Genomic DNA, 22,334 nt, shown 5'->3' on the forward strand with positions numbered 1-22,334 from the left:
TATTTAAGCACCGAGTAAGGCTCTGGCCTGTTCTTCTGGAGTTGGTGTTCCCTCAGCAGAGGCAAATGACAAAGCAAGGCACATAAGTATTGATGCTCAAATAAGATAAATTCTATCCATGTGAGTACAGTGAATAAATGGAGGCCTGTCTTCCCTAGAGGACAGAGAGGAAGGTCTTCTCTTCTGAAAAACACATTGAGGCTTGGATATGAACCATGAGGAGGCTTGACCAGGCAGAGTGTACACTGAATGCAGGGAGAACAGCACATGTAAAAGCCTATTCATTTTACAAAAAGAGAGATCACCAGTTCAGACTTCCCCAAGGCTAAAAGCCTTTGACATGGATGAACTTTCCTAGCTGGTATATGAAGAGACACACTGGGTACCACATAGAACAGAGCATGAGGCACACCTGATTCTTAATTTTTCTTTTTCTCTTTTTCTACCTTTATTTTTGGCTATCCAGCTATCAGTATTACTTGTGTCAAGGAACAGAAAGCCAAGATGGCACAGAGTCCCAAGCATTGGCCCTATAAGTAACTGAGGGTGGGGGGGGAGGGGGAGGTAAGACCCAATCACTGTATGCACATATGAATAAAGGAAATTAAAAAAAAAAAAGTAACTGAGAACAACTTCCAAGTCACAGGCCCAGGGACAGCTCTGATACCCTCCCCGCCCTTTTCCCAGCTTTGTCTCTCCTGAAGCAGCCACTGCCTCTCATTTGCCATCCTACCTGCTAGCACTTCCCTGACCTCTGATTACCTTTGGGACATTAAGCAGTGATGTCACCAGTCTGAGCTAGGTCTGTATCAATAAGGGGGAATGCATGAAGAAGATGGTCAAAGAAACATAGCTACTAGAACTGTGGAGCCCAGAAGTCCTGCTACAACCCAACTCTCTGAGTGAACTGGGATTTAAAAAGCCATTTCCCTTTCTTCTCAAGTTCAGCACTTGAGAAAAGGCAGGCAGGACCCAGGAGTTAGAATGTCCCTAGCTTGGTGCTGGAGTATTTGCCTCAAATGTGTAAGGCCCTGGGATCAGCACCAGGACCACACAACACCTGCCTCTGCCAAGCCCCTGCCTTCCCTGAACTCTGGGACTCTCCCTAGTCCCACCTCTGCCTGAGATTGTCCGTGAATGACACTCTTAAGAGCTACCTACCCCAGCTTTAGGGACCATTTGAGGCCTCTTCCTAGCACAAAACTTCTGGGCTAGGGCTTAGCTTAAGTGGCAGGGCAAGGATACCCACCTAAAAGTCTCACACTTTTTTTTTTCTTTTTTTGTAGGACTATTTGAACTCAAGGCAGCAGATGCTCTACCACTTGAGCCACAATTCCAGTCCATTTTGTTCTGATTATTTTGTAATTCTTTTTTTTTTTTTTTTTTTTTTTTTTGATAGTACTGGGGTTTGAACCCAGGGCCTCATGTTTGCTAGGCACACACTGTGTCAGCATTGCTCTGGTTATTTTGGAGATGAGGTCTCATGAACTCTTTGTCTGGCCTGGTTTTGAACACAGTTCTCCTAATCTCAGCTTCCCAAGTAGTTAGGACTACAGGCCTAAGCCACCAGCACATAGTATTACTTACTGCCTTTGATTTTGAAGGTGAACCACTGTCATGTCTATTCCAAGCTCTCTCCCAAGTTTCAAATTACTTTATTTTCTAATCGTAAAAGTAAGACATCTTGGGAGAACATTTTGGAGGAAAAAGTGTATTAACTGGGTGTGGTGTTACATGCTTGTAATTCCATGCTCCCCAAGCTGAGGCAGGAGGATGAGAGGTCAAGGCCAGCCATATCAAGATGCTATCTCCAAAAAAAAAGGTATAAGAAAAAGAGAGTACTTATAATCCTACTACCCAGAGATCTAGCCTTTTGGGATAACCCCATCCAGTCAACAATGTACTTTCACTCTCTCTTTTGGCATATAAACAAAAGTGAAATGGCGGAGGGATGAAGCTCAATGGTATAGTGCTTGTCTAGCATGTGTGAGGACCTGGGCTCCATCCCCAGCACCCCCACCTCTTTCACACACATACAAAAATGAAATTGGTGTCACATGGTTTGGGTTTTCTATTTTTTCCACTCCCCACTTAATATCATAAGCATTTCCATGTGACATCAAATATTTTAAGCAACAGGTATTTTTTGTTTTGTTTTTGGTGGTTCTAGAGTTTGAACTCAAGGCTTCACACTTGCTAGGCAGGCACTCCAGCATTTGAGCCGTTGCTTCAGCTCTTTTTGCTTTAGATATTCTTCTGACAGGGTCTTTTGCTTTTTGCCTGGGCTAGCCTGGGACTGAGATCCTCTTACCCTGTTTCTCGAGTAGTTAGAATTACAGTGTTAGCCACTATGTCTGGCTTCCGAAAGTTTTAGTGGTCAAATGGTTGTCTGAATAGCTGCAGAATGTTCCAGAACTTATTTAGCCAGTTCCAGTCTAGAGTTCAACATCTAGGCTGTCACCTATTTTTTAACTGTGATTTTGTAGTAAACACCTTTAAGAGAATACTTGCATTTCTGACTAGGATACATGCTTAGATAAGGTAGAAGTAAAATTGCCTTGGTTTTTCTGTTTGTTTGTCTTTGAAACAGGGTCTTTCTATGTAGCCCAGGCCACCCCTACACTGTCATCCTCCTGTTATGGCCACCTGAGTGCTAGGATTACAGACTTCAGAACTGATTATTTTTAAAGCTCTTGATTTATTTAATATCCATAAAATTTGTACCAGCTTAGCCTTCCCTGTAGCAATGTGCCCATGTCTAAGAAAACCCATGAACCCTCACATTTTTGGCCATTTCTTTCCATTTACCTCAGCTCTTTCTCCAGAAGATTTTCAGCTCTACCTATGGCATTCAAAACCCAACACTATAGACCCTAAGGAGTCCGTGAGCTCAAGGTGCACATAGATGGGCAGTGGACCTTTTCCTGCAACTGACATTGGGCCCAGCAGGCACTTCAGTCTTGGCAAATGGAGGTGAAGAAAACACAGCTGTTGCTTTTAGTGGCACAGAATGAGAAAGACAAGGGCATAATGCAGCAGAATCACCTTAAACCAAGCCATTCCTAGGCTCCACCCTATGTCAGGCTCTGGGGAGTGGTAGCCAGGTGTAGATATTTCCCAAAGCTTTTCCAAGTACTCTAGCCTAGGAATGCAGCCAGGGTGGAGCTCTGCCCTACACAATGCACACACAACCTCACAAATGTTGTGTTAGACACTGGGTGCAGGATGTGAGATGCTTAGAAAGGCTTCCTGTAGGAGATTGCTTCTGTTGTACCTTGTCCCTCCTCTCTCCTCACTTTGACACTGGAACCACTCTTCAAAGATGCTAAGAGACTTGACAAGGTTACCTGGCTGCTAAGTGGCTAAGCTGAAACCAGTACTCTTCCCAGCATCCCCCCTCCCCCCTAGAGGGGCAAGGCCTGAAGGCAGGTGTCACTAGGGGATTTCCGAGAATCTGAGCTTCTCCTCACCACCCTCTCTCTCCAGTTCACCTGTTACCAGCTCCAGCCCCAAATGCTTCCACTAGACCCAGGCTCCGAGGCCTCATTTCAATACTCCTTTCTACTACCATGACCAAAAGGAAGAATTAATAAAGAAAAAAAGGGAGCGAGAACCAAAGATCCCACTCCATCTCATTAAGAAAGTAAACATAAGAGCCATCTAAGTGTCTAATTAAGCTTCTAATTAGTCCCTGCTTGTTACTAATGCAAATTAGATTACTCCGCTTAACTACAGCATGTCCACAACACCCTTGTTAATTGCGGCCTTTTGAAATTAAATTACTCCCTAATTAGCATATCAAAGCCATTGATTCGGAGCTGGGAAAGATGAGGGCAAGAGGAGCCTAATGCCAACTTTGGTTAATCCGAGATGGCTAATTAAATAGTGACGTCTTACGTGGGGGGCCTGCTAGTTAAGGAGTAGGGGCAACCTGTTTGTGGCCTGAATGGCCATCTGGAGCTTGGTCCTGGTAGTGCCCTTGGCACCAGGACCTCCCGTGGGAATTAGAAAGGCTCCATCGGGCTATGATAAACCATTGGGTCTGGCCTTCCTTGGCCACTGCTCTGTCTTCCTGGCTTCCCTGGAAGATTTCAAGGTGTGGGATTTAAAGGGATCTTGAGCATCAATGCAGGGGCATCAAAAACACAGCCACATCCACATATGCAGTTTCAGCATCCTTCTGCCTTGCTCTGCCTATGTTAAGAAGGGGTTCAGAAGGGTACCTAGTTCTCCAGTCCCAGTGGAGAACTTGTATTCACAGTGTCCACTTGTGAATCTATGCTTGGAAGAAAGTCCTTCTTCCCCAACAAAACATACACAAAGAATAAGGTTTTTTTTGTGGGGAGGGGGCAGGTAAAAGGGTGATGACTTTCATGAGCAGGGATGAGCTGCTTTTGGCTTGCATCAAGCCCCCGGGGCCAAGTTTTATAACTCCCTCCACTGTAGAAAGGAGGGAAAAAAGTTATCTGCCACCATCAGTTCTTAAGCAGCAGTGTGGAAATTAGATTTGGGTCAGGGTGTCCTCCTTATAGGCCTTCTTTGAGCTGTGCGGTACAGACCCTAACCCCACCCCCATACTTTCCATAAAGAACAATGGGTGCCAGTGACTCCCGGCTGTAATCTGAGCTTCTCAGGAGGCAGAACTCACCATTTGAAGCCAGTCTGGGCAAATAGTTCTTGAGACCCTATCTCAAAAATACCCAACACAAAAGTAGGGCTGGCAGTGTAAATCAAGTGGTAGAGTACCTGCCTAGTAAGTGTGAAGCCTTGAACTCAAATCTCAGTACCACCAGAAAAAAAAAGAAAAAGAACACTGGGGACAGGTGGATGTCCATGCTGACCAATGTGCCCTCAAGGGCTAGGATGGTCACCAAGGGAGGAGGGGACAAGTAGCTGCCATTCAATCTCTGTTCATTCCTGCCACACAGAAAGGCAGACTCAGTGTTCTCTTCAGAGGAAGCCCAAGTGGGGATATTTATGTGAAAGTGACCATGTATACCAACAAAAGTCAGCAAGGATGAAATTAGTGGATTTGTGACCTCAGCCTTCAGGCCAGCATTCCCAAAAGACAGGTTCTAGTTAACTGGAAAAGTCACAATGCAGTTCTGGGCCTGGGTCTTTCACCTGGCAAATGAGAACAGTAACTATCACAACTGGAGAACTTCTTGGGGCTACTGCGTTAGATTACAAAGCACAGTTCCTCAACGGAGGTTTGGTGACCATTTAGCTCTACCTGCCACAATCCCCTCCTGAGTTTCCTTGTGGGGATGCTTCTAGAACCTTCTTCCCCCATATTCCATGCAAGGGCTGAGGGCTAGTTCCTATAGGAGGCTTGTCCTGGCTGTTGGGAAGCTGGGAGGTCTTACAGGCACTCTATGTTACATGGGTGATCAGTCTGGGCAGGGGTAACAGCTTCTAAAGGACTCCTTAAAAAAAAAAGAAAGAAAGAGGAACAAGCCAGCCAGATGTCCCTAACATTGGTCCTTCTGAGTCCTCTTCCCCCTAGCTAGGGTGCATGCTGTTCCCCTCCCTCCACCCATTCTCCAAGTTCTTCATCAGTAGCCCCCGGAGTCACCGGAGTCACCGACGGTCAGGGTCAAATTCCCAAGAGGTGAGATCTTGTTTATTTAAGGAGAGATCAAACAGTGTTCAGGGAAAGTAAGTCCCCTTGTCCTCCCCACCTCAGAGAGGGTGAGTACCAGACAGTACCCAGCTCAAGGTATTCATTCAGATCAAACTGGGCAAAGGGACCCATAGCAGTGGTTTTATTTTAGAAAGATATCTGAAATGAAAAGGCAGAAAGGGAGAAACTGGGGGAGGGGAAAGCTGTCCTGGTGTGCGGGGGAGGGGGACAGTGGCACACAAGGGCCAAGCTGCAGCCCGCCTCACCGAGCTCTCTCTCCAACGAGATTCAATTAATTGATAACAAGAGGCATCAAATTAATTTCTGGAGGATGTGAGATTCTGATGAAGGGAAATCTCAGTGATGGGGATCAGGCGAGAGGGGTTGGGCAGCACCCCTTTTAATCAGGTTTGGTGTCCTAATTGGGAAGACCACTAGCCCGGGTTGCAGTTGCAGGGTTCCCTGCCCTGAGCTCCACAGTGCCCCCTTTGGAAAGGACCCTAGGTTCATGGGGTGCTGAGTCACCAACTGTACAGTAGGAAACTGGAGGCCCACAGAAAAGATGGTCCCCCGGGAGCCAGTTAGGACATTGACAGCAGTGCCTCACTGAGTCCCCACCCGCACAGTGTACCTGTGCACATCTGGCCGGTGTAGAACCCAGACCCACTAAGTAAGCCATCTCTGAGCACAGGGTTATATATAGCACAGGTGTGGGTGGCTCTGTGGCTGAAAGACAGAGATCCTGCTGCCCCAGCCACCACTAAGGACATGGGTCTGCAGGAGCCTAAGCTGTCCTGCTCTAAAGTTATTTTCTTAGCACCCTGACTAGAGCTGTGTTCTGAAGACAGGGTCACAGACACCAGAAAGCTTCCAGCAACTCACAGATACTCTGGAAGCTCAGGGAAATGCTGCCAGAGTGCTCAGCTGGGGGGTGGCAGGTAGCTCTGACTCTGGGGAAATCCTGGAGGCTTCCTAAAGGAGGAGGTGCTGACTGAGGAAACAATAACTTACACCCCTTCCCTGCCTACCCTCCTATTTCTCCTCACACTGCCTGGCCCTTCCAAGGATTCTCTTCCACAGGCACATGCCCCCTGTCACAGGACCCCAGCTTGCCTCACCCGGGCAGCACCCATCCAAATGGTCGAGGTTTTTGCACTTGGTCATTTTGGATTTTCCAAGTTGCAAGCAAGTCTTCTCTTATTTCACCTCTTCACTGGGTCCTTCCAGTGTTTGTAGAATGGACAGAACTAGGAGCCCTGTCTCCATTCCCTAAGTCATCCTGCCCTCAGAAGCCATCATTTTTCCTTCCCCTTTCCTGCCAGAGTTCATGGGCATGGGTGAGGCCCTGATTTTTTTCCCTGGCACAGGGTGTGTGTGTGGGGAATTCTGGCCACTTGTGTACCCACCATCCCTGCCTACCTTGGTCAAATGCCTGAGGGTCTTCATTCTACATACTTTTGTTATTGTCTAGGGAAATCCACCATTCACTCCCCCTGCCTATTTAGATGGTATCCCAGGTCAGTGCATCAGAGACGCCTCCAGTGGGAAAGAAAACACTCTAACTCTATCTTGTACCACCAATGGACCCCACGCATCAGAGGCATCAATTGCACAGGGTAAGGGGCCCGGGAGGCAGGGATACCACCTAGGCTGGAAAGAAGAAAGATGAAGGGCTTCACTAGATGGGGATGTGGAGAAAAGATGGGGGTAGTCCTAGGAGCACAGATCCAGGCAAGGGAGGGCACTGGCCAGGCCCAGGCCTAGACACACCACAGGCTCTGACACTCTCTCTGGCCCAGCACCATGTGGCCCTATGCAGATGGTACCTTTTGTATCTCAGCTCTATTTTCCAGAGCAACAGTGTTCTCTGAGTTCAGGCTCTGCCACAAAGTTCAGAGGATAGAGAAAAAAGGCTTTCTACTGTGATCCCTCTGGGCAGAACCTGCAGCGAATGAAGGTGTGCATTTCCACAGTGAATCCAGGAAGGCAATGACTTTGAGGTCAAGGGAAGGTTCTTTTCGCCTCTTTGAGATGATCCATTCAGTGATAGGTCCCCAAGTCAGACTGAGACTCGCTGCCAAACTGCTTTCATAAGGATGTAAGGACTGCACTTTATAAATGCTAGGATCCTCTTCTTTTGAAGAGAAGGGGTAGAAATAATTTTTCCTCCTCTGTGCTCTGAGGAATTCTTTCATTGATATTTAACTACATTTAAACCTTAAGAGTGCCTAGGGGGCACTCCAGGGTGTGTGCAGGAGGGTTTTGGAGTGGCAGGATGTCAGGTTCTGCACCCAGATCCTCCCTAAAGTTAGAGACAAAGGGAAGTACGTTCTTCTAGGCACTAGAGTGAAGAAAGGAGGCTCAGCTAAGCTGGTGAAGGAGGCAAAGTGGGTTGTGGTCCCTCCATCCCTTCCTTTCTTCCTTGTCCATAGCATATGCTCAAGTCCTGCTGCATTTAGACTTAACTCTGCTGCTGAGTAACTGTGTAACCTCAGACAAGTCACCTCTTCTCTCTGGCTTCATTTTCCAGCCTACAAAATGAAGGATAGTACTCCAGTATTCAGCCCAATAAGTGGTCTACCAGTGTTGATAAATTTAAAAAAAAAAAAAAAAAAAGGCATACCTGGATGGGCACTCCTATGGCCAAGCCAGCCAGGCATCATGCTAGGAACTTACCTCTCATTCAACTCCCAAGCTGAGTCTCTACACTGGGTATTATTGACCTACTTTAGAAAATTGAGGTTTGCGGAGCTTAATTAAGTTCCCCAGAGTCCCACCTCCATTGCCAAGTTCCAAAGCCTTTTCCACTCTGATATGCGTTTTGCCCTGGGGAGGTCCAAGTTCCTCACCTGGGTTCCAGAGTTCTGGAATCAAGTATAAGGAAGCCATTTCAGCCAATGGAGCCACAGAGTCCAGGCCGTCCTTGGCCTGGGGAAACTGGAAGGAGGGAAGGATGCAAGGGAAAGAGGTGGAGGAGCCCCTGGGATGGAAAACAGTATTAGCTCACAGAGTTTGGGCTGTAAGAAAGGTGAAGATATTGTGCTTGCTTGGAATGCACTACAGCTAGCTGTGGGGACAGCAGGCCTCTAGGGAACCTCCAAGGTAGTAGGCAAGCAGCACTACGGCTAGCTGTGGGGACAGCAGGCCTCTAGGGAACCTCCAAGGTAGTAGGCAAGCAGCACTAGGCTAGCTGTGGGGACAGCAGGCCTCTAGGGAACCTCCAAAGTAGTAGGCAAGCAGCAAAGGGTTAAGATGTAGGGAAGGAGGGGCAGTTTGTAGAGCAAGGGAGGCTTCTTGGGGAGTTGTCCCATGCCTCCCACAGCACCTCACACCCCTCTGGGAAACAGATTCCCTGCCCCCATTCTATCAGTCTCTCCTAAGCCGAAACTATGAGGTCCAGAGAGCAGACCCCAGCCTTCATCACTTGGGTACCTCCAAGACCCAGCCTGGGACCTGCCCAGACAGAATAAGGACTCAGCAAACATTTGGGGAATTACTGGATCAAAAGAACCATCCCCCAAAGTCATCCTGCTTTCCTCCTCCCAAAGGAAGAGGTGTGTTTGGAGTAGGGGCCCAGCAGGATAGCACATTCCTGGCAAGAAGGGACTTACCTGCCTACAGCCAAAAAGGAAGTTTCAGGCCAAAGGCAGAGAAGGGGGTTGGAGGTGTCTAGGTGAGAAGGGCAGCTACTCAGACAGAAACAGGGGCAGGTTCCAGGCAGGCTGGGCCCAGCCTGCCCTGCCCCTGTGTTCTCCAGCAGTGGCATCAGGTCTTTCCCTTCCCAGGGTTCAGGAGTTCCCCAACTGCACGACCCCTGGGAAAACTCCCACAAATGGGAAGACAGAAAACCTCAGCCGGAGGCCCAGGGCTTAGTGCCAGGGTAAAGTAGGGGCCTGAGAGGGCGTGGGAGAGCACAAGCCCCCTCTTCCCCATGCTACCTTGCCCTACTGACCAAAGTGGAAGCCACACCAGTTAGAGAGCCCTCCAATGCAGTCTCAGGTCTAGGGAACCAAGGCAGCCTGTAAGCCCTCCAGGTGCCCCTCAGCACCATCCTTGTGCCCTCCCTTCCCCTACCAGGTGGCAAAGAGCCCCAGAAATCCTAAGGCAACACAAAATTTCTCCAGTTTAAAAAAAAAAAAAAAAAAGCCCCCGTGGGGGGTGAGCTGCAAATAGAAGTTGTCAGAGACCCGTGGCTCCCCTTGAAACAACTTCTCCCAGTTTTGCCAATTGGAGGGGGTCTCAAAATTCCACGCAGCAGGGCATGGAGGCCAAAGGACCAATCTGTCGGGGTTCTCTGATCCCCGCAAAGTGAGCTTCTGGGGCAAGCTGGGCGGTGGGACCGCAAGGGCCCTGCCGCAGTCACTGGCGTGTAGACCATCCCTGCTGCTCTCCTTCCTTCGGGAGAAAGGGCCCTCGGTGGAACCACAGCAACTGCCCCTCAGGCTGCGCTCTCCGAGACCCTCAATTCCAGACCCAAGTTGGGTTAGGGACGAATCCAGGCTGGTCCTTTTAAACAGGGGCAAAGATACTGAAGTTCAGGTAAAATCCCGCATTGGCCAAAGCGTTCCTGGACTTTCTCGGGAACCACTGAATGATGGCTTCAGACTCAGATTCACTCCTCCGGGCCCCCACTCCTACCCCCCAAGCTCTGGGTACCCCGGTCAACTGGCAAGACGCTGGCGGGTGTGCTTCACACTTGCCGATCTCCAGTTGCCTTAAATCCCAGGTGCGAAGGATCGAGGAAACCCGCCGGCTGGGTTGGCAAGAAAGGCCAGGATGCAAGGGAAAAACGAGGGCTCTCTGAGCACAACTAGGTTCTCTAGGTTCTCTCAACCTAGAGTTTAGGGTGTGATCTGGCTGTGTTCACGAGGTCTCCCCAGTTGGGGGAGAGGGAATAACGCGCCGTCAGAGTCTGTATGAGCAACCGCATACCGCGAAATCACACAATCCTTCCGCCGGGTGGCCGGGACCCCAGGTCTTTCGGAGCACCCCTCATTCTAACGCCACGGGCTCTGCAACCGCGCAGCCCAAGGAAGTTCGTTTCGGGTTGAAGCGGAGCGAGAGATTGGAACGCCGCCGAGGTCGCCGCGGGTCGGAGAGGTGTTGCGGAGGGACGGAGAGGGTGTCCAAAACAGACATTAGAGTCCTCAGTCTGGGAAGATGGGGTCTTGCTTGGTCACTCCAGTGCCCTCTTCTCTGGTGGCCTCCGGCCTTGCCTTTGCCTTCTTCCCCCCATTGCACGTCGGGAGCTCTCCCGTAGTGGGGTGAATAGAGGTATCCGCCAGGCCGGTCCCCCACCCTCCAGCTGCGGCTCACAAAAATCACGGTGGCCATTTCTAGGCGTTCTCAAGTCCCCAAGAAGTTTTCCGGTCTATTTCCAAGTTGAATGAGGGATGCGGGAACGAGGGTTGACGGGTCCCGGGACTTTCGAGATGCGACCTCAGCAAGATAGTACCCTCTTCACCCAAGGAGACGCGGTAGATGAGACTTTGATCCCCCCTCTAGTCCCTGTGCCTCTGGAGAGTCTTGGGGAGTCCCATGCAGACTGGAGTTGGGGGATCCCACTTCACCACTTCCCTTAGCTCAGGAAAGTCCGGGCCGGGAAGTATTCTTTGTCTGACTCGGGGCTTCGGGGGGGGGGTGCGCCCCCTTACACCCCATTCCCAGCTGCGAAGCTGGAAGGGGGGCGGAGCCCAGATTCTTGGGGCAGGGCGGGCCTCAGTGGCCACTCCAGCAACCTCCCCCCCCGCGGGCCTCTGGTTACCTCCCCCCACCCCGTCGCCGCGCCGTAGCCCCCACCTGTTCCCAGGGCAGCTCGGGACCGCGGAGACCAGGGCCCGGGGCGGGGTCTCGAGGCTCCCCGGGGTCTCCGCGTCACGGCCACCTCCGGCTGGAACAAAGTGCGCCGGCCCGGGCCCGGCTCCTCCCGGCGCCCGGCGCGTCTCCGGCGGGCAGTTTGCAAACACAAAGTGAGCCAGTGAGCGGGCGAGAGAGTGAGCGAGCTAGGGAGTTGGTCTGGTCGTCGGCCCAGCCCCCACCCGCGTCCCCGGGCCCCGACCCGCCACCTACCTGTCCCGCCCAGCCGCTCCGTGCGGGCTCCGGCCCGTCAGCCCGCGCAGGGCATGGGGCACGCTCGGGTCGCAGCCCGGGCCCGCCGCCGCCCGCCTGGGCTGCCCCTCCGCGCCGCCCCGCGCCGCGCAGCTCTCGGGCGTCCTCCCCGCGCGCCGCGCCGACCGCCGCGCGCCTCAGCCCCGCCGGGCCATCGCACTTTGTGAGTAGCTCGGCTCGCCCTGGCTCCGCTCCTCCTTCCCGGTCCTCCCGCGACGTTCGTTAGCTAGCTCCGGCTCCCGGGCTCCGGGACCCCGGCGTCCCCGCCCTCGGCCCAGCCCTGGTTCCGGCCCGGGCTCCTCCCCGCCGCGCCGCCGCCGCCTGCGCCGCGCCCTCCTCGCGGGCTGGGGGGCTCTGTCCCGGCCGCCGGCCGCACTGTCCGCTCCGCAGGGGCGGCCGGCTCCGGACTCCGAGGGGCTGCGACTGAGCCGGGGCTGCGAGTGGCTGCGAGCGCGCGGCGCGCGGGCGGGGCGGGAGGGGGCGGGGGACGGGCGGGGTGGAGGGAAGGAGGGAGCGCGCGGAGCGCCGGGGAGGAGGGAGCCAGCGAGAGAGCGAGCGAGCGAGCGAGCGAGTGAGCGGCGGAGGGAGGAGAGACCAACTTCTAGTGCTACCATAATTCGCCTAAAGCAGGTGCAGCCACTTTCACCGCGCGAGGCGGCCAGCCGCAAGCGAGAGAAGACCACGTGGACCAAACTTTAGGGGAGGAAAAAGGGGGACGTGGGGAGAGGACGTGTTGCTACAGATCTGCATAACCGGGTAGTCAGAGAGACCCCAGACATTCACTCTGGCCTGGCCCACTCCTGTGGCGCGCTTTGCAAACTCGGGCCTTTCCCGAGAGTGTGGCGGTACTGCCAAGTTCTGCTCCCACACGGTTCACTGGTTCCCGGCGGACTGCGCCAGGCGTGGGGAGTGGCGGGGGTGGGGTGGGGAGGGGACCGAGTCCCGAGCGGGCGTCCGGCGAGGGAGGGCACTGCCTTGCCTCCCTCCGACTCCCCACTGCACGGGAGCTGGGGGTGGGCTTTCTGAAGCGGGGGTGGGGGTGGGGAGGCTCCTCTGGGCTTTTGTGAACAGTCACCCCTCTTATCCCCCGCACGCGCTGCCTCCGTCTGCAAAGGGGAATTTCCCGTAAAGTGCTATGAGAATTAGGGAAGAAGGGGCCCAATGCTGAATCCACGCGAGGCAATTATCTGTGCAAATTACAGATTTGTTACAGATTGTAAACGAAACAGCGTCTCTGAATGCCGCTTCTGCCAGGGATGGGGTGGGAGGTGTTGGAAGGACTCACCGTCCAAGGGGAAGGGCTATGTCAGGTGGCAGACACCCCACTCAGAGACAGTGGAGAGCTGGATAAATCCTCCTCATCTTCAGTGTGTGTAATGTGGGTGGGGAGCAGGGAGCATGAGTGGGGGGTGGCGAGAGATGCATCAGCGACCATCCATGAATGCCCCCACACTGCACAGTGACGCCAGGTCTCCACGACCAAGAGAGGACCCTGCTGTGGGATGACGGCAGGAAGGCAGTGGCTCTGGAAGGTCTTCTTGGCCCCAAGCCACCTGAGGTAGGTGGACAAGGGGCAGACAACGTGACGCCCCTGGGAAGGTTGAGCTGGGCAAAGACTGTGTCTGGTGGCCTGGGAAGGTGAGTTTCTCAGGGAAGGCCTTTCAAATGGGGCCTGAAATAAGGAATCTCAGAGAGGAGCCTCCTGATTTGCTGTCTCACTTCTGTCCTTTTTCTGTGGGAGAAATAGCAGAAGTAGTTGTAATCTGATACCTGCCACAGGTAGGTCTGTATTTGCCCAGTAGGGCAGGTGTGTGACAGGCATATGTAGGTCCTGGTGAAGCCTTGCAGACATGTAGGAGTGAAGTGGGCTCTCAGTTCCATTTATTTAGTTATGTGTGCTGCTGGAGCTCGAACCCAGGGTCTTGAGAATGCTGAACACATGCTCTACAACTGAGCCACACACGAAACCCAGTGCCGTGTATTTGGATATGACAGTGACCTTTCAAGTATACCAATAGCAGTAGCATAAATAACAGGTAATGTGTGAGCTACACCGTATGCCAGGCACGGTGACTCATTTAACCTTCACTGTAACCCTATGAGATTGTGGCCTTCCAGAGCCACTGCCTTCCTACCTTCACCCCACAGCAGGGTCCTCCCTTGGTGATGGGGACCTGGAATCACTGTGCAGATAGTTCTGTTACCTCCATTTTATAGAGGAGGAAACTGAGGCCCAGAAAGCTCTTTGTCACTTGCCCAGGCTTACACAGCTGGTAAGTGATAGAGCAGGATTCCAACTTGGGCAAGGACTGGAAGCCGCTCCTGGACATCTTTATCTTCTGTGGAGAGTCAGCTTGGTGGACATCATGGTAAGCAGACAACCCTGGGCAGAGCCTGAAGTGGCAGGTCTACCAGCTGGGCTAGTGACTCTACACTTTAGGATAAGGGATTGCTGTATGGAGTGTGCTGTTGTCATACTCACTAGACCCTGCCCCAACACCTTCCTGCAGCAGCCCCCTGCACCTCCTGCATGACTTACTGAGAATGCTTTTGCTTTCGTTTCAGCTTGTCCTTCATCTCCAGGCCCCTTCACTCCACAGAGCCCTGGGAGTACAGTGGAAAGCCCAAAGGAGTCAGAAGACCCCTTCTTGTCCTCACTACAGAGTGTTTCAGTAAGGAAAACAAAACGCCTCCAAAGAAACATACAGAGCAAAGGTTCCCAAGTCACAGAAGCCAGTTCAGAGCCCTTCTTCCTGGTGCAAGAACTTTGTAAGAAGGTTCCAGAGAGGAGTCTTTGACCCTAAGGGGAAGTGACTGTCCTTGGCCTGTCACAGGATACAGGGCAGGTGTTGAGGCTCAGGTGGTGGCAGGAACCAAAGCAGGTGCCCTGCCCCTACTAGGGAGGCCAAGGTTAGGAGCATGTGGAGCTGGAGTCAGGCAGCTTGGGGTTGAACTTTAGTCTCTGCCCCTTACTTGTGTGTGACCTAGGCATGTTACATGTCTGAACCTCAGTTCCTTCATCCACAAAATCAGGAGGATGCCTCTTTGGGGGGATAACATGAAAAGGCCTGGGCAGCACGTCCGGCCTGGGGACCTGGTCCTTGAGTGTTATTCATATATGTTGATCCCCAGTTTCCTCACCTAAAAGCAAGGAACACTGACCTCAAAAGCTGCCAATCCAGTATGAGGCTCAGAGAGAGGTCAGATAACTTGTCTTCAACCACACAGCTAGGAGGCAGTGCAGCAAGGGCTTGCTGTCAGGTCTCTGTGCTCCAAATAGATGCTCTTCCCAGAGTCAGTTGCTGCCCTGGGATGGCCATGAAATTGGCCAATCAGTGAGCTTGTTCCTACTGCTGTGCAGGCCACCACTTGGAAGGGGATGACGATGGTGGTGGTGGATCTATATTTGGAAACATTACTCTCCTTATTCCTACAGTTTCAACATACCTAGACCCAAATACTTTATGTTTCCATTCATCTGACTGCTTAAATATTGCCTCCTTTTCCTCAAGAACATTGTTTTAGTTATTAAGGAATATGCTGGGCACTCGTGGCTCACGCCTGTAATCCTAGCTCCTCAGGAGGCAGAGATCAGGAGGATCATGTTTAGAAGCCAGCCCAGGCAAAAAGCAAGACCCAACCTCAAAAATACCCAACAAAAAAAAGGGCTGGTGGAGTAGAACAAGGGTGAAGCCCTGAGTTCAAATGCTTGTACCTTACAAAAAACAAAACAAAATGAAAAGTTATTAAGAAATAGGACTTTATTAACAAAATACAGCACCTATACTCCTAAGTACATACCAAGAGAACGCATACATATGTATGTTCAAAAGTTGTGTACTACAACACTGTACCATCTATTCCCACTCATCGGCTATTCTAATAGCCAATAATAGTAGAATAAAAAAATAAATCCTGGTCTTCTCACATGTGAGAATGGTACTTTGCAATGAGAATGAATAAACCATCATCACATTCAACAAATCTCACGAAGAGTGTTGAGTGTAAATGCCAGACAGCAGAAAACATTGATCTGAAACTTAAAAGCCAACCAGATTAATTGATGATATCAGAATTTGGGAGAGCCACTCCCACTCAGGGGTGTGTGTGTGGGGGTCCCTTTCTCCATCCTTCTCTATTCTTAACCTCCTGCCACGGGTAACCAGTTCCCTAAAGTTGGCCTTGCCACATAAGGTTTTCTTTTTGCAGTACTGGGGCTTGAACTCATAGCCTTCACCTTGAGCCACACAGGCAGCCCGATTTTTGTGAAGGGTTTTTTTCAAGATGGGGTCTCATGAACTATTTGCCCAGGCTGGCTTTGAACCTCGATACTCTCGATCTCTGCCTCCTGAGTAGCTAGGATTACAGGCGTGAGCCACTGGCACCCAGCGCCACGTAAGTTTTATGCTCTTAATATTTAGTACTGCTTGGGTATCTTAAAATGTCATGTAAGGGCTGGGGTGTCACTTAGTGGTAGAGTGCTTGCCTAGCATGTGTGAGGCCCAGGGTTTGGTCACCAGCCCTGGAAAAAACCAAATCAATAAAAATTAAGTTAAAGGTATCTTTTTGCCCCATGTGTTCACTTGTGTGTTCGGTTTCATTTTGTTTTTTTGAGACAAGTGTTTGCCATGTAGCCCAGGCTGATCTTGAACTCCCGATCCTCCTACCTGTCTGTGCTCCTGAGTGCTAGGATTACAGATATGAGTCAGCATACACTACTTATGTTTTTCTCAACTTTCATGTTGCAGATGCATTCAGGTTTGTTACCTGCATCTCTACCTCATTTATTTGAGAGACTGCCAGGGAGCATTCTATGATACCAGCGTGCCCCTGTTTCTTTACCCAGCCTCTCTCCTAATGGACAATCAGATTTGTATCCATGTTTGGCCATTATGGTTGGGCTGTGGAGAGGTCTTCTTTCTGTGATCCCCCTCCCCATTTGCCTCCTGCTTAGGCAAATTATTTGTCTTACCCCCTCCTCTTTGGAATCTTCTCCCCTCTTCATGTACTCTGCTTCCCAAGCCTTTCAAACTCAGAAAGACCCCAGTATCTGTGCTGGGTGGAGATGGGAAGAGATGGCAGGGGCAGCTTTTTCTCCCTTTTCCACAAAGGCCCCTGTTCCTCAAGATAAATGACTATTTAAACAAAGAAATATTTCATTAAGTGTTGATATCTTAACTGTGCCAGGAACCCTCAAAGCACTCTGTAGACTCCTCCCTTTTTAAGGGGGGCTCCTGCCTCTTGGGGAGGCTTATCAGTTTACCATATTGGTCCCAGTAGAGGACTGTGTAGTGTGGGGTATCCCTGGGGTTGTAGAGGAGAGGCCTGGGACTGGAAGAGGTGGGGTTGCCCTTCTGGGTGCCAGGCTGGCTGGGTTCCTGAACTCTGGTAGGTTTTCAGGCCCCCTTGAAATCACTTTTAGGGACTCAGAGACTCAGGTTGTGTCCATGGTGGTGGGGAAGGAGACTTTGGTCTGATTGGCAGAAAATGAGTTATTAAAGATTGGGAAATGAACGATAACTTGACAAGCAGTGAGCAATTTTCCATGTATTAGAACACAGTGTGTCTTTGGGTCAAATGAGATTCCTCCCTCCCCGCCATGCAGGGATAGTAAAACACTCCTAGGGATGGCCCAGGAGAGCAGACCCAGCACCTTATCCTTCCACTTGTCACTTTTCACTTATGGGGATGGAAGGGGTGTGTGGGGGGAGGGTGTGCATGGGGGCAGGAAAAGGCAAAGCAGCACAAAGAACCCCTTCTCACTTCATTTAGTTTTCCTTCCTCAATCTCTCTTCTTTCTCTCCCTCTCTTTTTCTCCCTCCTCACCCTTCTCTCCCTCCCTTTCTCCCTCTGAGATGGGGGTTGCAGGCTGACTCTCTGCTTCAGAGCTGGGACTACAGCCTTTCACTACCATGCCATCTTAATTCCACTTCGTTTTCAAAGAGCTATCCCACATCTTCCTCTTTTGGGAAGACTTGTAAACCCTAATTCTGTCATCTTCTACCCTGAAATCTTGAGACAAGAGACTTGGCCTCAGTTTCTTCAATTGCATGAGGGCCTAGCAGAGAGGTGGTGGGGACTGGCATGGCTCCAATGACCCCTGCTATTATTTCCTGATTACCCTGGCCTCTTCTGCCTCCTTTCCTCTCCTCTTCAGCACTCTTGTCATTGGTGTTACAATGTATTGTTGCCTAACTTTATTTTGGAAGCATCTAGTAACTTTGAATTCCTTGCCTTATTTCTCCAATTAGAAATAAAGTCCTAAGGTTAGCAGCCCTGGATCCTAGTCATTTGAGAATTTCTCACTGCATGCATCTTAGTGTCTTCTGCACAGTAGGTGCACTGTATATGCATATTGATTTGATTTGATACTTTAAACTCTTAAGTAAGAGAAGCTTAGAGTAAGTTAACTTTAGAGTTTTAAGTATACTTTAGATACTTTGTAGTTAAACCAAAATAACCTGACACCTTAGGGCAAGTTGGGGCTTTGCAGGAATCAACTGGGGGTTATAGAACCTATGCAATAACCCAGTCTTCATTGATTGCAAGAAAAGAGCTGGTAGCCAGGTGCTGGTGGCTCACCTCTGTACAACCCTAGCTACTCAGGAGGCAGAGATCAGGAGGAGCGGGGCTCGAAGCCAGCTTGGGCATATAGTTTGGGAAATCCTATCTTGAAAAACATCCATCACAAAAAAGGGCTGGTGGAGTGGCTCAAGGTGTAGGCCCTGAGTTCAAACCATAGTACTGCAAAAAAAGAAAGAAAAAAAAAAAAGAAAAGAGCTGGTGTGTGTGTGGGTGGGGAGGGTGGATAGAAAACAGGGCAAGGCAGCTTCTTAAGAGCCATCCCGTCCTCCCATGGGCAGGGTCCTTTTTCCCATCTGTCTTGGCTCCTTTCTGCCTTCAGAACTCTGCTTAGCAAGGGAAACAGTCCTTCCTGTGGTACCTTGAATTCTGGGATTTGGGGTCTCAGCCACTGACACAGAGAGGGGAGGTAGAGCATGAAGGAGGAAAGTCAAAGCCAAGGTAGATGCATACTGGAAGTAGCTGCTATCTGTTGAGTGTATGCTGTGCACCAAGCACTTTTTAGATATATTTCTGATGCCTACACTGGTCTGGGTTTGTTGATGGTGTTTTGTGGTGCTTGGAATCAAACCTAGAGCCTTATGCATGCTAAGCAAGTGCTCTACCACTGAGTTATATCTCCACCCTGCCTCCTTTTAAAAGAGAAAGGAGAACCCCAAACAGCAGAGGCAATGGATGTAGTCTGGATATAAGGGGAAGTCAGAATTTTTATATATCCCTATTGTGTGTAGCATCTGGCTGGGCCCATGGAGTGGGGTCACACATTTCCTGGGGCTTTCATATACTGGTCTGAGCCATATTTTATTACAGGTCTGGGCCCCAGGGCCCACTTCCTTCCTGATGCCCCACACCCCCTTTCTGGCCTTCCTCACATCACTTGGGATCCTCTCTGCTCCAGTCCCCTTTGCTCTTGATCTCTGGCCCTCCAGCCCCGACCGCTTGTGATTGTTAGGCAGCAGGAATTCCTTAGAGCCAGGCAGCTGAAGGTTGGAGTGAAGCTGGATGCTCATGGAGAACACCCATGGGTGCACCGAGCCCAGCACTAAGCACTCTGCACACAGGTCCTCATTTTCCTCCCAACAGCTCATGGAGAGGAGCTGTCTTGTCTCGGTGCCTTCACACTTACGCAGGACACCAAGAGTTCCCCAGGACTAACATTTTCTGGAAGAACCCTTCCCCCCATAACAGATAGGAGTTGGTGTATAAATAACCCCGTTCAAAAAAAAATTAGCTGGGCACTGGTGGCTCATACCTGTAATCCTAGCTACTCAGGAGGCAGAGATCAGGAGGATTGCGTTTGAAGCCAGCCTGAGCAAATAGTTTGTGAGACCCTATCTCGAAAATACTTAACACAAAAAGGGCTGGTGGAGTGGCTCAAGGTGTAGGCTCTGAGTTCAAGCCCCAGTACCACCCCTCCAAAAAATTACCCCCACTCCTGAGCTGGCAATGTAACCCAGTAGTAGAGCACTTGCCTAGGGGTTCTATACCCAGCACTCAAAACACAAATGAACAAAACCAACCAAAACCCAAAACAATACAACAACAAACAAAAACTCTCCCCATCTCTGTAGGTGGGATAGCTGCAAGGCATGCACTCTAAACACACCCAGGGTTTCCCCAGTGGAGCTGAACCCATCCTACTGGCTCACGTCATTTATTGCCTTCCTTCTCTTCTTTGTCTATTTCTCCACTTCTTTTCTCCTTTTCCTTCACATCACCTGTTAGCAATGGAGAAGTGGTCTCAGGGCTGCTTCTATGGAACCCCAGCCCAAGTCAGATGGCTAATATTATTCTCATTCTACAAAGACAAGAACAAAGCTCAGAGGTTTGAAACTCACATACCAGGACTGGAGGTGGGGCTTAAGGGTAGGACATCTGCGTTTAAATCCCAGTACCCCGCCCCCCCACACACACACACATAAAAAGAGAGAGAGAAGGCAGGAAGGAAGGAGTCTTTTCAAGCCTTTGCATTGTATAGCAGCCCCTGCAAAAGGTGGAATGGAGTGTGTCTGGTGGTGCTGGAATTGAACCCAGGGCCTCACACATGCTGGGCAAGCATTCTACTACTGAGCTACATCCTCAGTCCAGGAAAGGAATTTATTTTCGTTCTTCCTTTCCTTTTTCTTTTTCTTTTTTTCTTTCTTCCTTTCTCTCTCTTTTTCTTTCCTCTCTCCCTCTCTCTCTCCTTCCTTCTTTCTTTCAAGTAATATAAGAAGAAAGGAAATGATTTATTGATGGTGAAGCCTGTTCATCCTAGGAATGTGGTATGTCTCCTGCTGAGACCCTTAAGGGAGAGAAATTTCTCTGCCTCTTATGAATGTGGAGGTAGGCACTTGGGGCAGGATGACCTGAACCCGTCGAAGACTAAAGTCATACCCTAAGAGAACATCGTGAAATTTTCTACTTGTGTGGTTTTCATGACAACTTTGTCTTAGTTTAGGTTCTCTCAGAAGCAGACTGTGGGGCAAGGATTCAAGCACAGCTGGTTTATTTAGGAGGTGATCTCAGAAGTGGGATGGTGAGGATAAGGAAACCCTACAGGTTACCACTGTTAGCAAAAGGAATGTGCTCCCTCTGGAATCCTAGAATGTGTCCCATGACACATTCATGTTGGTCCCATGACAGGACCAGGGAGTCAGCTACTCATCCACTAGCCCCCTCGGCTGGGCTTGAGACCTGCTTGAAGGTGCTTTAGCTCTCCAATACTTCCGTGTTGCCCTAGGCTGGGGCCAAGGGTGTTTTCATGGCTAGGAAAAAACCCTCAGGCAAAGATCATGAGTTGGCACTGAGCAGCCTTCTACATTTAGAGAGGAAGACTGAGAGATGAGGGTATGGCACCAGTGCCCATGGCACGCTACCCTCTGCTCTCCTCCTTAATTTTCCTGTCCATATGCCTTGGTAGCCTCATTCCTCCCCTACTGACCCATCTTAAGCACTTGGTGTTCTCAAGGCTCCAACCTGGACCCGTTGCTCTCCTCATGATACTTATGGCTTTAACTACTACCTGTAAGCTGGTGGCTGCTGGTACCATCTTGTCTTGGGCTTTGTTCCCACACCCATTCCTGTGGGCCTCCAGGGGTTAGCATACTCAACATGTCTCCATTGCTGTCATCCAAAGCATGCCCACCTCTGCATTCTCTTCCCATTGGTGCACCAGGATCCACCCAGTCACTCTAGAAACTGGTGTGGTGTCCCCACCTTGATTCTCATAAGGGATTCCTTTTCACACCTGAGCAGTTACCAAGGTCTGTGGTTATGTCTTCCGAAGCATTTCCCAGAGCCATTGGCTCTTCTGTGCCCTACTCCTCCCACCCCACCCTTGATCTGGATCATCATTAATCTTCTACCTGGAATATTCCAGCAACCTCTGAACTGACCTTTCCCCTTCTGGCCTGCTCCCCTCCCCAAAGTCTTCCTCGGTGTATCCTCCACAGTGAGCAAAGATTCTGAGCTGGATATGATGTTGCATACCAATAATCCTACCACTAGGGAGACTGAGGCAGGAGGATCAGAAGTTTGAGGCCAGCCTGAGCTACATAGAAGACTGCCTAAAAAAAAAAAAAAAAAAAAAGCAAGAAAGAAAAGAAAAAATTATAAAATAAAGTACCAACCTGAACTTCTCACTTCCTAACCTAGACCCATTCCAAATTCAAGCACCTTGGCCTGGTACACAGGGCACAAGGCTGGCACCTGTGGCATCTGCTCTTTTGTGCTGCTGGGCTTCTTCTCATGTCACACCCTCTGCTTGGAATATGTTTTTTCCCCTTTGCTTTTATTGCTGAGTCTAAGACCCAACTGAGGTGGCACCTCCTCTTGGAAGTCTTCCCTGAATGCCTCAGACTGGATTCAACACTCTTCTTTTGTGTTCTTGTATCAGTGCAAGCGTCAGAAAATCTGCCTCAAAAGGGCTTAAATAACAATGGAAATTGATTAGCTCCTGGAACTAGAAAAATCAAGGGGTTGGGCTTGCTGTAGATGATGTGTGATCCAGGGGCTTAAAATGATGCCCCTGGGTCCTCCC

At 50.4% G+C, this 22,334-nt stretch overlaps 1 protein-coding gene across 4 annotated transcripts in view; it reads right to left on the reverse strand.

Moving 5' to 3' along the window:
• Foxp4 (forkhead box P4) overlaps nt 1–11,793 on the reverse strand; it is a 50,528-nt gene extending 38,735 nt beyond the window's left edge. For all 4 annotated transcript variants that reach the window (XM_074082227.1, XM_020157287.2, XM_074082226.1 and 1 more), the window contains exon 1: nt 11,693–11,793. The gene's annotated coding sequence lies outside the window, so the exon portion shown is untranslated. The remainder of the gene's footprint in view (nt 1–11,692) is intronic.
• Between the last annotated feature and the right edge of the window lie 10,541 nt (nt 11,794–22,334).

This window comes from Castor canadensis, chromosome 8, assembly GCF_047511655.1.
Source record: "Castor canadensis chromosome 8, mCasCan1.hap1v2, whole genome shotgun sequence".
Classification (NCBI taxonomy): domain Eukaryota; kingdom Metazoa; phylum Chordata; class Mammalia; order Rodentia; family Castoridae; genus Castor; species Castor canadensis.